This window comes from Melospiza georgiana, chromosome 21 (assembly GCF_028018845.1).
Source record: "Melospiza georgiana isolate bMelGeo1 chromosome 21, bMelGeo1.pri, whole genome shotgun sequence".
NCBI classification, from domain to species: Eukaryota; Metazoa; Chordata; class Aves; order Passeriformes; family Passerellidae; genus Melospiza; species Melospiza georgiana.
The window spans coordinates 74,559-91,901 of NC_080450.1; the positions used below are offsets into that span (position 1 = coordinate 74,559).

Here is a 17,343-nt window from a genome sequence, read left to right on the forward strand (position 1 = left end):
TCCCAAAAAAAACCCTGATAAACAATACTCAAATACATTAAAAGACAACAACAACAACAAAAAAGGAAAATAAAGAAACCAACAACAAGAATAATACCAAAAACCAGATAAATCTGCAACAAAAAAATTATTCCCCACTGAATAAACCCATAGTGCCTCAAGCTATCAAAATAAAAATACCACCTAGAAACAAACACAAAGACTAAAGACAAACGTAACCATAAACAATGTCCCCCAAATTACCCGTAACCATAAAACATACACTACAATCAAACAAACCAAACAAATAAAAGCCCTGGAAGACGATAAACACACATGCAATTATCGAGATTAAAAACCCGCTGCTATGAACGACAGGACGCTTCCCCAAGCCGCCCAAAACAAACACTACACACTCACGCTAATAAAAGCCACCGCAACAGAATTAAAATGCAAACCGCTGCTTCGCACTACGACCCGTAAAAACCATTGTGCGCCCTTCTAAACATAACACCCCGCCAAAAAAATATATATCCGACTACAAAACCCAATCCGAAACGAACCTTTATCATCCCTACCGGCACCGAGAACCGTGCCGCTCAGGAAGAACCCCATATCCCTTAGCGGACAGCCGCTGCAAACCGAACCCAGCGATGCCATCAACGCCTCCAAAGCGCCTCCGAGCCACGGCACCGCCGAACTTGGAGCGGCCGAACCCCGCGCTCGCTGCCGGCCCCGGACGGAGCGCGGCTCCCGGCAGGAAAGCGGCTCCTGCGGCGGCTGCTCCGGCACGCGGGGCCGGCGCCGTCCCGGGGAGCCCCGCCCGCTGCCCCTGCCCGGCGGGGCCGGCACCGGGCCCGGGACTACCGGCGGCGCCCGAGCCCCGCGCCCGGAGCGGACGGAGCGGCCGGCACCGCCCGGGCCGGCGCAGCAGCGCCCGCGCCGCCTCTGCCGCCCTTGGCCGGCCCGGCCCGGCTCCGCTCGGCTCCGCACGGCTCGCACCGGCGCGGCTCCGCCACTGCCGCCCTCGGCCGGCCCGGCCGCGCCGAATCCCCCGTGCGCCCCGGCAGCTGCCCGGGCCGTGCCAGCAGCGCTCCCGAGCGGGAACGTTCCGGGCCGGGCCGCGGGCACGGGCAGCGCCCTCCAATGCAGCGGCACAGCCCCATTGCAGCCCTGCAAACGCTGCCGGAGCTGCGGCTTCCCGCAAGCCAGCCCCGAAACCGCAGACGGGGCGCACCTCACTTCAACAAGGGCAAAGAAATGCCTTCTCCCCTCCAATTTCACCCCCTAGGAGAGCAGAAAAGAAGGGGCGCTCCCCAAATGAAAGCCTTCGACTGATGGGAAAGGGCGATTTCGACCTCCATGCAAACCCTTGAAAAGGAGGGACACCAGGGCTGCCCCCTCCATTTAAACCCGAGGGTGGTGCAAATGGGGTGGCTGCCTTCAAATCAAACCCATAATACCACAAGAATACTTTTCCCATTCCCCTTAGAATAGAACGCAGGGATTCCCTGTCACCCCCGGGATACCCCTAACAGCCTGGAAAAGGCAGCTTTTCCTGCAATCAACACCCTTAAAACCACAAGTCAAGAGGGATCCCCTCAGGTCAAACGCAGACAATAAAAGAAGAGGAGCTGCTTCCTTCTCCTTAATCCCTTTTGTCCTCACAAGCTCCATTTTTGTTCCTGGGGACCCGGGGAGGGACTGGCAAGATGAAATTGCAAAGGGGAAGGAGAAAATTCCCCGCTCCAAACCCACACGGGCTCACCTGTTCGGCTGCTGCTCCCGGGCACAAAGATTCGTCCCTCGGCGCCTCCTTTAAGCGATGCTCCACGTACCCAAGCGCGGATCCAGGTGTCCCCCCGACCCTGTGGGAAGCTCCCGCAGTCCTTCCATGAGACAGCGCCGGGAGCGCCCCATAAACCCCTCCACTCAGCAGCTCCATGCAAAAGGGAGCTGAGGCAAAGCCTCCCCCTAAAACAGCCTCGCCCCGGCAGGAGCCGGCCCCTCATCATCCTCACACTCACACCTGGGCTGCTCCAAGCCCTCATCATCCTCACAGCTCACACCTGGTGCTGATCTGAGCCCTCATCATCCTCACACTCACACCTGGGCTGCTCCGAGCCCCCATCACCGTCACACTCACACCTGGGGTGCTCCGAGCCCCCATCATATATTTTTCATATTTATAGTCGCATGTATATTTAGAATTTATATTACTGTATAATAAAAATTATATTATATATTGCATCTCTTCATGTTACTTACATAGGTTTCTATTTCTATTCATTTTTTGGTATTATATCTTTATATCTCTATATATTTATTATATATTTCTGTATGTCGATTTACATTTCTATAGTGCTTATATTATTTAAAATAAAACCTCTGCCTCTAACGAAATAAAAAGCAAAGACAACCCTTTCTTTAAAACACATTTAAAATTTTAAAAATAATTTTGTTTGTCATAATTTTATTCACATCTATATTTGTAATTTTCATTTGTTATCTTTATAGATATTATATATATTGGAGAGAATACCTTTTTATATAATAATAGATATATTCTTTTGACACAATAGATTTCTTTTACTTATATTTATATGTATTAAATATTTATTGATATTGACATATATATATGATATATTTGGGTTTCTAGTTTTATATTTTTTATGAAATCTCCAGCCTATACCCCAATAAAAGCCAAACTATCCCCAATTTATTTAAACTATATTTAAACATAAATCGTGTCACAGCTGCATTGCACAGCAGTGCCCCAAGCTAATCTGACACTTGTTCATCTCCTGGACCTGAATCTGAACCCGCTCACCTTGATCGCACCTGGCAGAACCATTTTCGTACCTTTTTCTGGCATGTCTTGTTTTTGTTTTTTTTTGTCTTGAGTTTTTGTGGCCTTTATTGCCTCTCTTTCTTGCCTTGTTTTTTGGGGCTTTTACTCCCTTTTTCCTTGATTTTTTTCTGGCACTTCTTGGGGTTTTTTCTTCGTTTCTTCTTGCCCATCTTGTTGGGTTTTTTTGGTTTTTCCTTGCCCCCCTTGGGGTTTTTTTTTCAGGTGTTTTGTTTTTGTTTTTGTTTTTTTCCTTGGATTTTCTTGGCCTTCTTTTTTTTCTTTTCTGGATTTTTTCTTCCCCATCTTGGTTTTTAGTTCTGATTTTATTTCTTGCCCATTTTGGGGTTTTTCTCTGGTCTGTTTTCAGGGATTTTTCTTGCCCATCTTGGGTACTTTTCTGTTTTGTTTTGTTTTTTTTTTTTTTTTTTTCTCTGCCTTTCTTACGGTTTTTTCTGGTTTATTTTTTTTTCTGGGATTTTTCTCGCCCATCTTGGGGGTTTATTCTGGGCTTTTTCATGCCCATCTTGGGGTTTTCTTCTGCGTTTTTTTCTTGCCCATCTTGTTCTTGTTTTTCGTTTTTTTTTTCTTTTTTTTTTTTTTTTTTTTTTTTTGTCTTTATTTTGTTTTATTCCTGTTTTTATTTCTGTGGTATTTCTGGGATTTTTCTTGCTCATCTTGGATTTTTCGTGGAGGGGGGTTTCTCACCCATCCCGAGGTTTTTTTTTTTTTTTATGTGGGTTTGTTTTTTTGTTGGTGTTTTTTTTTTTTTTTTTTTGGTTGGTTTTTTTTTTTCCCGTAGGTTTCTCCTTGCCCTCCTGGTTTTTGGGTTTTTTGTCTGTCTTCCTTCCTTCCTTCCTGTCCTTCCTTCTTTCTTCCTTTCATTTCCTTTCCTTATTTTCTTTTTTTCTTTTTCTTTCTTTCTTTCCCTGCATTTCTAATCTTGGTTTTCCTTTCTAGCTTTAGAATAAAAAAGCAGCAGTAGTAACTTTCAGGCTACCTGGGAGTAAAAAAAACTCCAAAACGAAAATGATTTAAAGAAAACGATTTATTCCCTGGGAGCCTGAAATTTTCTACTGCTGCACATGACATAGAGCTTTTATTCCCTCTTATAGATAGTCGATATTTTATACTTTATACAGCGCCCCCTGCCGTCTGCACAGGCGCACTGCATGCAGAGCGCTGCGGCGTCGTTCGGTTCTGTTTAATGAAACTCGGCTGAATTCGGCTTGCTTCGGCTCTTGGTCTAAACTCGTTTCAGTTCGGCTCTTCGGCTAAACTCGGTCGTATTCGGCACGTTGTCTAAATGCGGCTCAAGTCGGCTACACTCGGCTATCGGTTCCAGTCGGCTATCATCGGCTCTTGGTGTAAACTCGGCTGTTTTCGGCCGCACTGGGCTCTTCGGTTCAAGTCGGCTGTTTTCGGCCGCAGTCGGCTCTTCGGGGAAACTCGGCTGTTCCCGGCCGCAGTCGGCTCTTCGGGGAAACTCGGCTGTTTTCGGCCACACTCGGCTCTTCGGGGAAACTCGGCTGTTTTCGCCCACACTCGGCTCTTCGGCTCTTCGGAACTATTCGGCCCGGCTAGGCTCCCTCAGGGCGGGAAAGCGGCCGTGAGAGGACCCCGGCACAGCGAGGCGTTTACCCAGATGCCTCTCACAAACCCGCCGAAATACGCCCGCCCGCGGCGCCCCTGAGCCCACAGCATGTCTCGGGTACACATGAAACGCCACAGAAAAATCCGTCGGGGCCGCCATGACGTCGGTATTCCGTGCAGGCAGTGCAGTTTCACCCACCCGGTCCTCCACTTCCCCGCCCTTTTCGCCGCCATGCTGAGAAGGTCAACCAAAACTCCGCGACATCGGCCACGCGCCACTCCCAAGGTGGCGGCCTCTCGGTGCAGGGCTGCAGTACCGCGCTCTGCCCACAAGGCGGCAGCACTGCCGCCCGCCCCAGCCGGGGGCGCAGCGCGCCTCGGGGCTGCGGCAGCGAAGGCGGCAAAAAAGAACAGGGGCGACCCCCGCCGAAAACTGCTCTGAAATAAATGCCCCAAAACCGGGAAGAGGGGAAAAAAACTTCTGCCTCTAGCCTAATAGGATAAAAGACAAAACAAAACAAAACAAAACACAACACAAAAAAAAAAAAAAAACCAAAAAAAAACAAAGAAAAAAAAAAAAAACAACAATTTCTTTAAAAAAATATTTAAATATTTTAAAAATATTTTTTCATATTGATATTCACATTTCTATTTACAATGTATATTGATGTACACTGTCCATTTACACATTTCTTTTTATAAATACATTTCTATTCGATATTGCATATATCCCTACAACTTAAATTTATTTGTATATTTTTATAAATATTTTTACATAGTAAGTATATATTTCTGTTACGATTTTTACTTCTGTAACACTTGGATTATTTAAAATAAAACCTTTGCCTCCATCCACATTAAAGCCAAAAAGAACCACTTTCTTCAAAACTCTATTTAAATATTTTTTTAAATTCTATTTTTCAGGTTCATATTCACATTTACATTTAAAATGTATACTTATGTATACTGTTATTTGTATTCTTCATTACATCTCTTCCTATTATTTGTATTTATTTATATTTTGTGTTTATATATATATTTATATCTTGATTGTATATCTCAATATTTAGAAATATATAACAATAATATCTACATTCATATTATTTAAAATAAAAACCCTGCCTCTAACACAAGAAGAATAAAAAAAAACCCAACCCTTTGTTTTAAACAATATTTAAATAGATTTTATCCTCATGTTCAATTTTTATATTCATATTTGTATTTATAATGTATATTAATGTCTATTGCTTACTTATACATTTATCTTTACCAATGTCAAGTTATAAATAAATTTATATTCTATATTACATCCGATGCGAGTAGGTATTTATATTTTTTATTTATTTTTATTCATATTTTTTATATTGATTTAATATTTCTGCGTCAAGATTTTTACTTCTGGAACACTTATTCAAAATAAAAACCCTGCCTCTACTTAAATAAAAGCCAAAACATTCCCTTTCTCTTAAACTATATTTACATATTTTTATATTCATATTCCCATTTATAATTTATATTGCCATATAATGTTATTTATATTCTATACTACAACTCTTCATATTACTTACATATATTTATATTTAAATTTATAGTCATAGTTTAGCAATTTCTCTTTATATATTTACTATATATTTCTATCTTAAGATCCACATTTCTATATTACTTATATTATTTAAAATAAAACTCCTGCCTCTAACCAAATAAAAACCAAGGACACCCCTTTATTTGAACCAGATTTAAAATTTAGGAAGTAAATTTATTTTTCAAAATTATAATGATATTTATATGGATATTTTTATTTATTTTATTCATAGATATTATATATATTAGAGAGAATATCTTCTAATATAATCATAGATATATATTTTCCGTATTATATATATTTTTACTTCTATTTATTTAAATTAAATATGTATAGATATTTGTATTTCTATACATATTTGTATATCTGAATTTATATTTTTTTTCTATCCTTTATTTAAAATTCCCAGCCTATAACCTAAAAAAAAAACCCCAATTTACTTTAACTCTATTTAAATATTTTTATATCTACAATCTATATTTATTTATCTTTGTGTATATATATATATAAAATAGACTATCATTTATCTATATGATAATATGTTACAATTATATACTATGTATTTTAGTTTTATGTATGTATCTGTTATCTATATTTATGTTTACCACTCTAATGTTATATTTATTTTTAAATGTATATTTATTTCTGTTTTCATCTCTATATTAAACCATGTCAGTTCATTAACCCGACACACCAGAGCCACAACAATACTGTACCTTTGTCAGCACCGGCACGCAGCACACGCCCATCCCATCGCAGCACAGCAAAACAAAACCTATTTCTATTACTAACGGAACAAACATCCCACAACGTCATTGAACCCTAATAAAAACTCAAATAAACCTAACTGTAAATAAATTTTAAATCCCACTATAAAGTGGCCCAAAACCTCCGCACATGCTCATCATAAACTTCCTCCTAAAATGATATCTCAAAAACCCCAAAAAACTCAAACACACCTTGAAAATGACACAACTGCTAATATAAAGTAACACCCAATAAAAATTAAATCAAACCAACTCACTAGACTCAAAACTGCACAACTGACCCTAAACATTACTAAAAAAAGTCCCCAAAGCTCTACCTTTATGCTAATGCACAAATAATAACCTATGATCTATCAAAGTTATTTGAAAAAATTAAAAAAAATAATTAAAACCATGAAAATAAAAAACCTAAACTATTAAAATACTAAAAAATATCACTACCTAAATTAAAAAACATATTGCCTATAAAAACCCACCATATAAATGCTCCTGTCCCAAAAAATAAAAATAAAAAAAACTATCCAACCAGAAAGAAATCAGAACTTAGGAACACCAAAACCATAATGTCCAAAAGGTCACACCACATCCCTTATCATACACCAACTACAAACAAGATAAAACAATACAATGAATTCTTAAAAACCACCTTAAAACCACTACACTGAAAAACATTTCAAAAATTAAAAACTGCATCTAACAAAAGCCATCTAATAAATTCACACCCAAAACTCCAGCAGCCCAGCTGGCCCTACCAAAGCTCTAGGTTTATACATACAGTAAACAAAACCAAAATCCCAGTAATACCCATCAGAAATCTATGAAAGAACCCTACTGAAATTAATCCTGCCTCAAATACAAACCAACCCATCCAGAAAGTCAGCTTCACTCAAAAAACAATTTACACAGAGTTAATAATACCAAGAAATAAAAAAACACACCATATACCACCAATGCATATCATAGTGAAGGAAAAAAAAAACACACTACATTTTTTCCTTTTTGTTTTTTAAACTAACTTCTTTTATTAGCTAGAACAAAAGCTTTTGCCAGGACTGTAGCAACAACAACAACTTCTTTTTCTTCTTCTCCTTCTGAAATGTCCCTTCTCACTCCCAAATTCCTTTCAACTCCTGAGTTTACATCCAAGCAAAAAGCAAAATTCGTGCACTCGTGCGTTCGCTGCTCCTGTCAGATTCTCTCTTTCCCTCCGCATCTTCTTACACTTTCAGTCCTCACGCTGTCCCGCCGTGATGAGTCTGACAGAAGAATTGGCACATGTTAACAGAGCATTTCCCTCCCTCCCTGTGCTTTCCTCAGCGCATTTCAATCCATCCCAGGCCTGCAGTGATGCACGCTCACCCCAAAGCTCACAGCAAGCATGCAGCAGCTCAGGCTCACTCGGCTCCAGGGCCCAGAGCCTGCAGGCCCTGCAGCTGCCACACGGATGGACCTGGTTCCCTCCCCGGGTGCCCAGAGGGAAACCTGAGGGCAGGCGTCCACCCCGAGGGGGCACCCGCAGCCCCGGGCAGGCATGGAGTCGCCGGCTGCTCTCTGGGGACGACACCCTCCCTGCAGGCCACACTGCCTCGTCCTCTCCCTCCCTGGGGGACAGGCACCTCCAGGGTCTGTGACCAGCCCCCTTCCGTCAGCATCCAGGGGCTCTCTCAGAGCCAGAGGGCTCAATTCGTGGTGAGTACCGATGGCACACAAATGGCAGCCCGAGGAAATCGTGTTCTGGGCTCTAAGTGCTTGGGACAGGGTCTGATTTTTTGTTTTGTACTTGTATGATGATTAGTACAACAGGGCTCTGATGGATGACATGGCAACACAGAATTAAAAACTCCTCGACAGGATTACATCGACTTCTAGGAAAAGACAAAAGCTTAGGACCCTTCTGAAATCTACTTTTAATCCAAAGCACGGGGATTGTCAGCATGCTGCACCTTCCAGCTTTTCAAAGCAGCTTCCCTCTGAAGACCAGGAAACATTGATTTCTACAGAAACAATGGGCAACCCCCAGGCTAATCTCAGCACTACTGTTTAATAGGGGACCTGCCAGCGTGCCAGTCCAGCTTCAAGTGTGCTTTACTTCAGTCTAACATCCCCACACAATTCTTCTCACATCTTCCAACCCTGAAATCTTATTTTCCCCTAAAGCTTCTCTTCATTAGCAATTTCCAAGTAACATGGTATTTTTACAACATTCAAAAATGTCATGCTGGACTGTGCTAGAGAGTAATCTGCAAATATAAGCTTAGCAAAGTTTGAATTGACTTGTCCAGAGAAAAAACCTACAAGTGAACACCTACACCTGCCTACAAAGAGCTAACAAGCCCCTGGCAGCTGCCAGCATCAAAGCACAGCGGATGTCTCTAATACAGGGTAAGGATAACAATATCACCTTCTGTTCTCTCCAGCTTCTTTTCCCTGCAGTCATATTTTGCTTCTTATGATTTTTTTAGTCTCTGTATCTTCTTGGACAGCACCGAGCCCGACGACAAGGATACGAGAGTCTTTCCCTGCCGGACAGAGAGAACCAGGAAAACAGTTAAAATAAGAACAGGGCAGTTTGAAATTCGTACTTGCAACGAGAAGCAGCACCTAACCAACAGAACAAAAGTAAACAAAGCATGATACCTCCCTGGGGACAGAAGACTTATAAACTCTCCAGGATTCACAATTCTAGCGACCAACCCCTTCAGGACAGCAGCCAAGTGTCCCATGGGGTGGTGCTGCACCAAAGAACCATCTGAGAGGTTCCAAAGAGTGAAATGCACAATATTTTGCAAAGACAAAAAATCCTGCAAAATAACAAAAATACAATAGATGTAAACTACAGGGCAAGAGTACAAGTGTTACCTTTGGCAGCTGGAACCATCCAGGTGAGCACCTGATAACTGGATCCTCACCAGAGTTTGAACCCTTCAGGACACAGAAGGGTTTTCCCCAGAAATTTCACAGACTGAGTTTTGACAGAAGCACGCTCGCCGGATCCTCAGAAACGTCGCCCATTCTCCAGGCGTCTGGAGAGAACTGCAAATGGCTCTCACGTAGTTGGAGCTGGTTCTGTAAGGTCTCAGGGTGAATTTCACCAGATGCAACTGAATTGGGCAACTCCCAGTGAGACAGAGGGAACCCAAAGCTTGTTTTACCCAAACCTTGGGTAAGCACAGCTCCAGCAAATACTGAGGAAACAGACATAACAGGGTAAAAATAATAAAACTATTGCTTTTTCTTTAATCTTGCCTTTTTTTTTTTTTATTCAGATGAGCAAAACAATGAAGGAGAAGGTGAAAAACTCACCATTACTGAACATTTCATCATCTGTAAGCTGAGCATCCTTAGCATAGAGGACTCTAGAGTTAAAATTCACTGATCCCTGGGAAATAAAACCAAATATATGACAAACAGTCAAACAGAAGGCGTAAAAATTTGTTTCCTCTACGGACTTTCAAGTACGTATCTTTGTATATATCCTACACATTACAACATACACTTTACACCATCTCCTAATATATAATAATTTACCTTTAAACTTTGATAGTATAGTGTGGAGAAATGGCTCCATGACAGAGGTCACGCAGACATTCGCTCGTTAGCCGACCAGGAGCTGGGAAAGTACCGAACACAGGTATTTTTGAGTTTTGCACCTGCAAGATAGCGTGTGCCTGGGCCTAGCTGGGTAGGATAACAAGTAGACAGAGAGACGTGGGAAATAGGGAATGTAGGCCCAAAGGAATGAGGAAGAGTTGATGGTATAGTTTAACCAATAGATCGCTTGGCTTACAGAATATTCATAAGCTTATTATGTGCTGTATAAGTGTCTGATACTCTCTGCAATAAACATAGCTTGCTGATCTCATATTGGGTGTCCGAGTCTTCCCTCACCCAAGAGTACAGCATAAAATTATTAACTAAAATTGGTGATCTATTATTATTAAGTTGTGCTTAAAGTTATTTTTGCTGTCATGTTCAAACAATTTTTTTTTTTTTTACTGTAATGAATGAGCAATTGATCTCAAAGTCATCACAAGCCCATCAAAAAAACAAAGCTCTATTCACTGGGCAGGTCTGTGAGCTAGAGGGTAGTTAGGCTTGTACTTACCTCTTGCTCTTCATGAACCAATAAATCCTGTCAACAAAACCAGGATCTTTAGCCCACTCCTATTAAAGATTCTACAAGGATGATGGTTTGATTTGTGTTTAGAAGTTTAGATTTAAAATGGCCAGTTCAATGGATAAATAAAGACAGTTGAAGTAGTATTACTTTACTCTTATTATTATTATTATTGGTATTAGTATTATCAGCTACTGGAAGAAACAAACCAGTAGTATCTATACTTAATTACTTCTATTTCCAGAAAACAATAAAGAAAAAGAACCAAACCAAAAAAAGTCACTTCCTACCTTTTGTATCTCAGGATGATGAATTTCTCTTGGGCACTTCTCCAATTTATCAAGACTCATAGCACTGAAAGGCAAACAAAACAGTGCTTTATAGAAGGCCAAGTGCACGTTTCAAGGCTGAACCACCAACTGATTGCAGTGACAGCAGTTACAACATGAATCAGTCCAAGGGCCTCTCTTAAATGGAATGGAATGTTTTGTGGAACTGCCATTTCTTTCCCAAAATACTAACTTCCAACACTTCCTAAACTTATTTTGCATTTTAAAAACAGAAATTAGTAAGACTCTGTGTGGACATCAGGTTTATTTCCTTCTAATGCACAGAGCTCTGTTCCATCATCCTTCACTTTGGCTCTACACAGAATCATGGTGAGCTTTTTAGGAGTGCTCAATAATCAATTCTATTTCTTTTCCTAGTTCTCTCTCTTCTTCAATAATTAAAGGCAAGTCAAATGAAAAATGACAAGTTCAGCATCAGAGTCACACTTTTCCCCTTTGTCTGCTCAAGAACAGGCTTTAAATCCACTTATTGCTGCCTTCAACGATTCAGACTTGCAAAACCATTCTTACATGTTTTACAGGTTTATCATAAAACCCACAGAACACAAGCTCTGAATTACAGGAAAAGGTACACAGGCAAATATCTAAACTGATTACTTATTTGAAAACACATACCTTAATTCAGATTTCACCCAGAATGTTTCTGTGGGACACTAAGGGAGACATATTTTGTGAGTACCCTGTAAACGAGAAAAAGCTAGCATAGATTACAGGACATACCCACTTTTTCTGCATATTCAAATAGAATTATTAATAAAAACAATTAAGTTTAAAAAGAAGGAAGATAACCAAGGTAATTTTACTCAGCTATATTTACTCCCGATTTAGAGAAAAAAAAAAAAGGCCCGGGTGCTGCAAAGAAAAAAAAAGTGAACCACAAACGCTTACAGTAGAATTTTAAAACAATCGCTTGGATAAAAGAATCTTATGGAACGTGAAGTAGAAAAAAAGTGAAACCACTATCAGACCTGCCTATTTTCTCACCAGTGTACAAGAAAATCCTAAAAGCAGTATGAAGTCACTGCCTAAAACCGGTCATGGGATGTAACCAAGAACAATTTAGACATTTGCTAATCTAGACAGAAACCTTTTCTGGATGCTAGTGTCAAATCACAAGTTTTGTCTCTCAGAAGCTCGACAATGCTGGAAAGCATTTTCCCCGGGGCTCGGGAGGGCAGGGGCGGAAGGGGGGGTGACTTTGCAGCTCGCACCTGTGCCATCCGAAGCACACAGCCCGGCCGCTCCCTGCGCTGGGCATTCTCCCGGCCATCTCTGGCTTTACCGCCCAGCGCCGCTCCATCCGCTGTCACGGCACAAAGAGCCACGAGCACTAACGCAGGCAGCAGCCCCGTCATGCCGGCGATACCGCAGCGCTCCCTGCTCGCAGCGCCCAACACGGGCGGAGCCGCCTCCGCCCGCAGCACCGGCAGCAGCCCGAGGGAGACGGCTGCAGCTCGGGGGCTCCTCCGGCGCCTCCGCCAGCCCGAGGGCGGCCGCCCCACCGGGACCGCGGGAGCGCCCGGCGCCGCTCGCCCGGGGCGGCTCCTGCAGCTCCCGGCCCGCGGCAGCAAAGCACCGCCTCGCCCTCCGCCATCGGCGGGCGGCAGCGCCCCCGCCCCCGGCACCGCTGAGGGAGGCCGAGGAACCGGGCGGACGCTCATTCCGCGCTGCTCAGCACCGGGCGGGCGGCCAGACGGAGGCTGCGCCCCTCCAGCGTCGCCGTCCCGCGCGGGAGAGGCGCCGGCAGCTGCCCGCGCACAGCCCCGCGCCGCCGCCTGGCACGCCAGCCACTCATGTGCCGCGTCGGCCGTTGCGTCACACGCCGCGCCAGCAGCAGGGCCTGCCGGGAGTTGTAGTCTCGGGCTGACAGCCACAGCTCCGTCCCCGGGGAGCCACCGGCAGCTGCAGTCCCTCCTGGGCATCAAACGGGTCCTTCGCCCCACGGCGGGGAAGCACCTGAGGCAGCACCGCTCCTCCCCAATGCCCGCTCTTTTTCCCTCCAACTCTTTTTACTTTTTTCACTCGGTTTTTTTTTTCACCACTTCCCTTCCTTCTTGCTCTCCTGCTTCCTTTCCTTTCCTTTCCTTTCCTTTCCTTTCCTTTCCTTTCCTTTCCTTTCCTTTCCTTTCCTTTCCTTTCCTTTCCTTTCCTTTCCTTTCCTTTCCTTTCCTTTCCTTTCCTTTCCTTTCCTGTCCTTTCCTTTCCTTTCCTTTCCTTTCCTTTCCTTTCCTTTCCTTTCCTTTCCCCTTCCCCTTCCCCTTCCCCTTCCCCTTCCCCTTCCCCTTCCCCTTTCTTGTATTTCTAATCTTGGTTTACCTTTCCACCTTTAGAATAAAAAAGCAGCAGTTCTGTGTCACGTACAGCAGTAGAAACTTTCAGGCTACCCGGGAGTAAAAAAAAAAACTCCAAAACGAAAATGATTTAAAGAAAACTATTTATTCCCTGGGAGCCTGAAATTTTCTACTGCTGCACGTGACACAGAGCTTTTATTCCTTCTTATAGATAGTTGATATTTTATATAAATTTATAGTTTATATTGATGCATTATATTAATAACTATATATATTATGCACCTTGTTCAAAAAATATACGGGAATTATTTTTAAAATTATTTACCATATCTACTGCTACAACTTATTTTTCCTTATATTTCTAATTTTTATATAAATCTTTAATGTGTTTATGATATATTTCTATGCTTGTATTTCTACCTTTATATTATTTGTATTTGTAATTTTTACACGAAAACCCCTGCTTTGGCAAAGAAAAAACAAAACCATCCATTATTTTAAACTACCTAAATTTTTTTTATATTTATATTTATCATAATATACAACACATGATAGATATAGATAGATAGATACATATATCACATCCATATTTATATCTATTTTATATCCATTTCCTATAATATATTTAATAAAATATATGCAGTATTACGTGTATTATATACTTTACAATTCATGTTATTTTACATTTACAATTTATTATTAATTTTTTATATATCTGCATATAGTTGCAATACATTTATATATTTGTATTTTTGTTTGGGTTGTATTTACATTTATATTCTCTATTCATATATCTATAAACATACACAATACTCTATTAAAATTAGAGTAACTTATTGTAACATATAATGACTTATGTTACATGTTAAATTTCAAAAATTGACCGAATATATAAAAATAAAATTGGCCCATTCCCATTGCTACACATCTATTTCTTTTGTTTCAATATAGTTAGAGTCATAATTGCATATTTAAAATCCAATTCCTAAATGAAATGACAGAACAAACAGCATCAAATTCCCCCCAATATCTTCCAAAAACATCAAGAGACCTCCAACACCCAAACAAGTGTCAGCGAAAAAACAAAGAACACTCTTTTCAATAACAATTCTCATCACGACAGAAAAATGGAACCAAAATAAAAGAAAATCCTCTAGAAACACACACAGCAAATTACAAAAAGTACTAAAAAAATGTCAAACCAATCTACTAAACTCAAGCCAGTGCCACTCACCCTGAACGACGTTACTAAAAACAAACAAAAAAAAAAACCAAAATTCTACTTCTACACTAACTCAAAGAATAAACAATCCTCTGTAAAAATAACTTTAAAACCTGAACTAATTAACAAAATGGGAAAACATCTCAACCACTAAAAACTAAGAAATTACCTACCCAAATAAATAAATACCTTAAAAACCCACCATATAAATACCCATGTTCCCAAAAAAAACCCTGATAAACAATACTCAAATACATTAAAAGACAACAACAACAACAAAAAAGGAAAATAAAGAAACCAACAACAAGAATAATACCAAAAACCAGATAAATCTGCAACAAAAAAATTATTCCCCACTGAATAAACCCATAGTGCCTCAAGCTATCAAAATAAAAATACCACCTAGAAACAAACACAAAGACTAAAGACAAACGTAACCATAAACAATGTCCCCCAAATTACCCGTAACCATAAAACATACACTACAATCAAACAAACCAAACAAATAAAAGCCCTGGAAGACGATAAACACACATGCAATTATCGAGATTAAAAACCCGCTGCTATGAACGACAGGACGCTTCCCCAAGCCGCCCAAAACAAACACTACACACTCACGCTAATAAAAGCCACCGCAACAGAATTAAAATGCAAACCGCTGCTTCGCACTACGACCCGTAAAAACCATTGTGCGCCCTTCTAAACATAACACCCCGCCAAAAAAATATATATCCGACTACAAAACCCAATCCGAAATGAACCTTTATCATCCCTACCGGCACCGAGAACCGTGCCGCTCAGGAAGAACCCCATATCCCTTAGCGGACAGCCGATGCAAACCGAACCCAGCGATGCCATCAACGCCTCCAAAGCGCCTCCGAGCCACGGCACCGCCGAACGTGGAGCGGCCGAACCCCGCGCTCGCTGCCGGCCCCGGAAGGAGCGCGGCTCCCGGCAGGAAAGCGGCTCCTGCGGCGGCTGCTCCGGCACGCGGGGCCGGCGCCGTCCCGGGGAGCCCCGCCCGCTGCCCCTGCCCGGCGGGGCCGGCACCGGGCCCGGGGCTACCGGCGGCGCCCGAGCCCCGCGCCTGGAGCGGACGGAGCGGCCGGCACCGCCCGGGCCGGCGCAGCAGCGCCCGCGCCGCCTCTGCCACCCTTGGTCGGCCCGGCCCGGCTCCGCTCGGCTCGCACTGGCGCGGCTCCGCCACTGCCGCCCTCGGCCGGCCCGGCCGCGCCGAATTCCCCGTGCGCCCCGGCAGCTGCCCGGGCCGTGCCAGCAGCGCTCCTGAGCGGGAACGTTCCGTACCGGGAACGTTCCGGGCCAGGCCGCGGCCACGAGGAGCGCCCTCCAATGCAGCGGCACAGCCCCATTGCAGCCCTGCAAACGCTGCCAGAGCTGCGGCTTCCCCCTACCCAACCCCGAAACTGATGCCACAGGCGGGGCTCACCTCACTTCAACAAGGGCAAAGAAATGCCTTCTCCCCTCCAATTTCACCCCCTAGGAGAGCAGAAAAGAAGGGGCGCTCCCCAAATGAAAGCCTTCGACTGATGGGAAAGGGCGATTTTGACCTCCATGCAAACCCTTGAAAAGGAGGGACACCAGGGCTGCCCCCTCCATTTAAACCCGAGGGTGGTGCAAATGGGGTGGCTGCCTTCAAATCAAACCCATAATACCACAAGAATACTTTTCCCATTCCCCTTAGAATAGAACGCAGGGATTCCCTGTCACCCCCGGGATACCCCTAACAGCCTGGAAAAGGCAGCTTTTCCTGCAATCAACACCCTTAAAACCACAAGTCAAGAGGGATCCCCTCAGGTCAAACGCAGACAATAAAAGAAGAGGAGCTGCTTCCTTCTCCGTAATTCCTTTTGTGCTCATCAGCTCCATTTTTGTTCCTGGGGATCCGGGGAGGGACTGGCAAGATGAAATTGGAAAGGGGAAAGGCAAAATTCCCCGCCCCAAACCCATACAGGCTCACCTGTTCGGCTGCTGCTCCTGGGCACAAAGATTCGTCCCTCGGCACCTCCTTTAAGCGATGCTCCACGTACCCAAGCACAGATCCAGGCGTTCTCCCCGACCCTGTGAGAAGCTCTCGCAGTCCTTCCATGAGACAGCGCCGGGAGCGGCCCATAAACCCCTCCACTCAGCAGCTCCATGCAAAAGGGAGCTGAGGCAAAGCCTCCCCCTAAAACAGCCTCGCCCCGGCAGGAGCCGGCCCCTCATCATCCTCACACTCACACCTGGGCTGCTCCGAGACCCCGCCATCCTCACACTCACACCTGGGCTGCTCCGAGCCCCCATCATCATCAAACTCACACCTGGGCTGCTCCGAGCCCCCATCATCCCCACACTCACACCTGGTGCTGCTCTGACAACCCCATCAAATGCCTTTGCCATTTTCATTCAAATTGCCAGCCCCGCGGTCCACTTCCCAGCCCCACGGAGATTTCAGCCGCACCCCAAGAGGTGCCATCACAGGCGCAGGCAATATTCTAGCATCGACGGGGTTTTCAGGCGCGAGCTCGCCGCCCCCTTTCCCCACTCCACACATCCTGTTCTACTATTAGCGGCAATACCCAGCCCCTGCATCCATG

At 43.6% G+C, this 17,343-nt stretch overlaps 1 long non-coding RNA gene across 2 annotated transcripts; it reads right to left on the reverse strand.

Moving 5' to 3' along the window:
• Positions 1-7,767: 7,767 nt before the first annotated feature.
• On the reverse strand, positions 7,768-10,740 carry LOC131092386 (uncharacterized). 2 transcript variants are annotated; one of them, XR_009115490.1, is made up of 4 exons: positions 10,073-10,740; positions 9,629-9,954; positions 9,171-9,288; positions 7,768-8,025 (listed from the first exon to the last, which is right to left on the reverse strand). It is a non-coding gene; the product is annotated as an uncharacterized LOC131092386 (long non-coding RNA). The 2 variants fall into 2 exon arrangements; XR_009115489.1 differs by having other exon boundaries at positions 9,171-9,954.
• Positions 10,741-17,343: the final 6,603 nt, after the last annotated feature.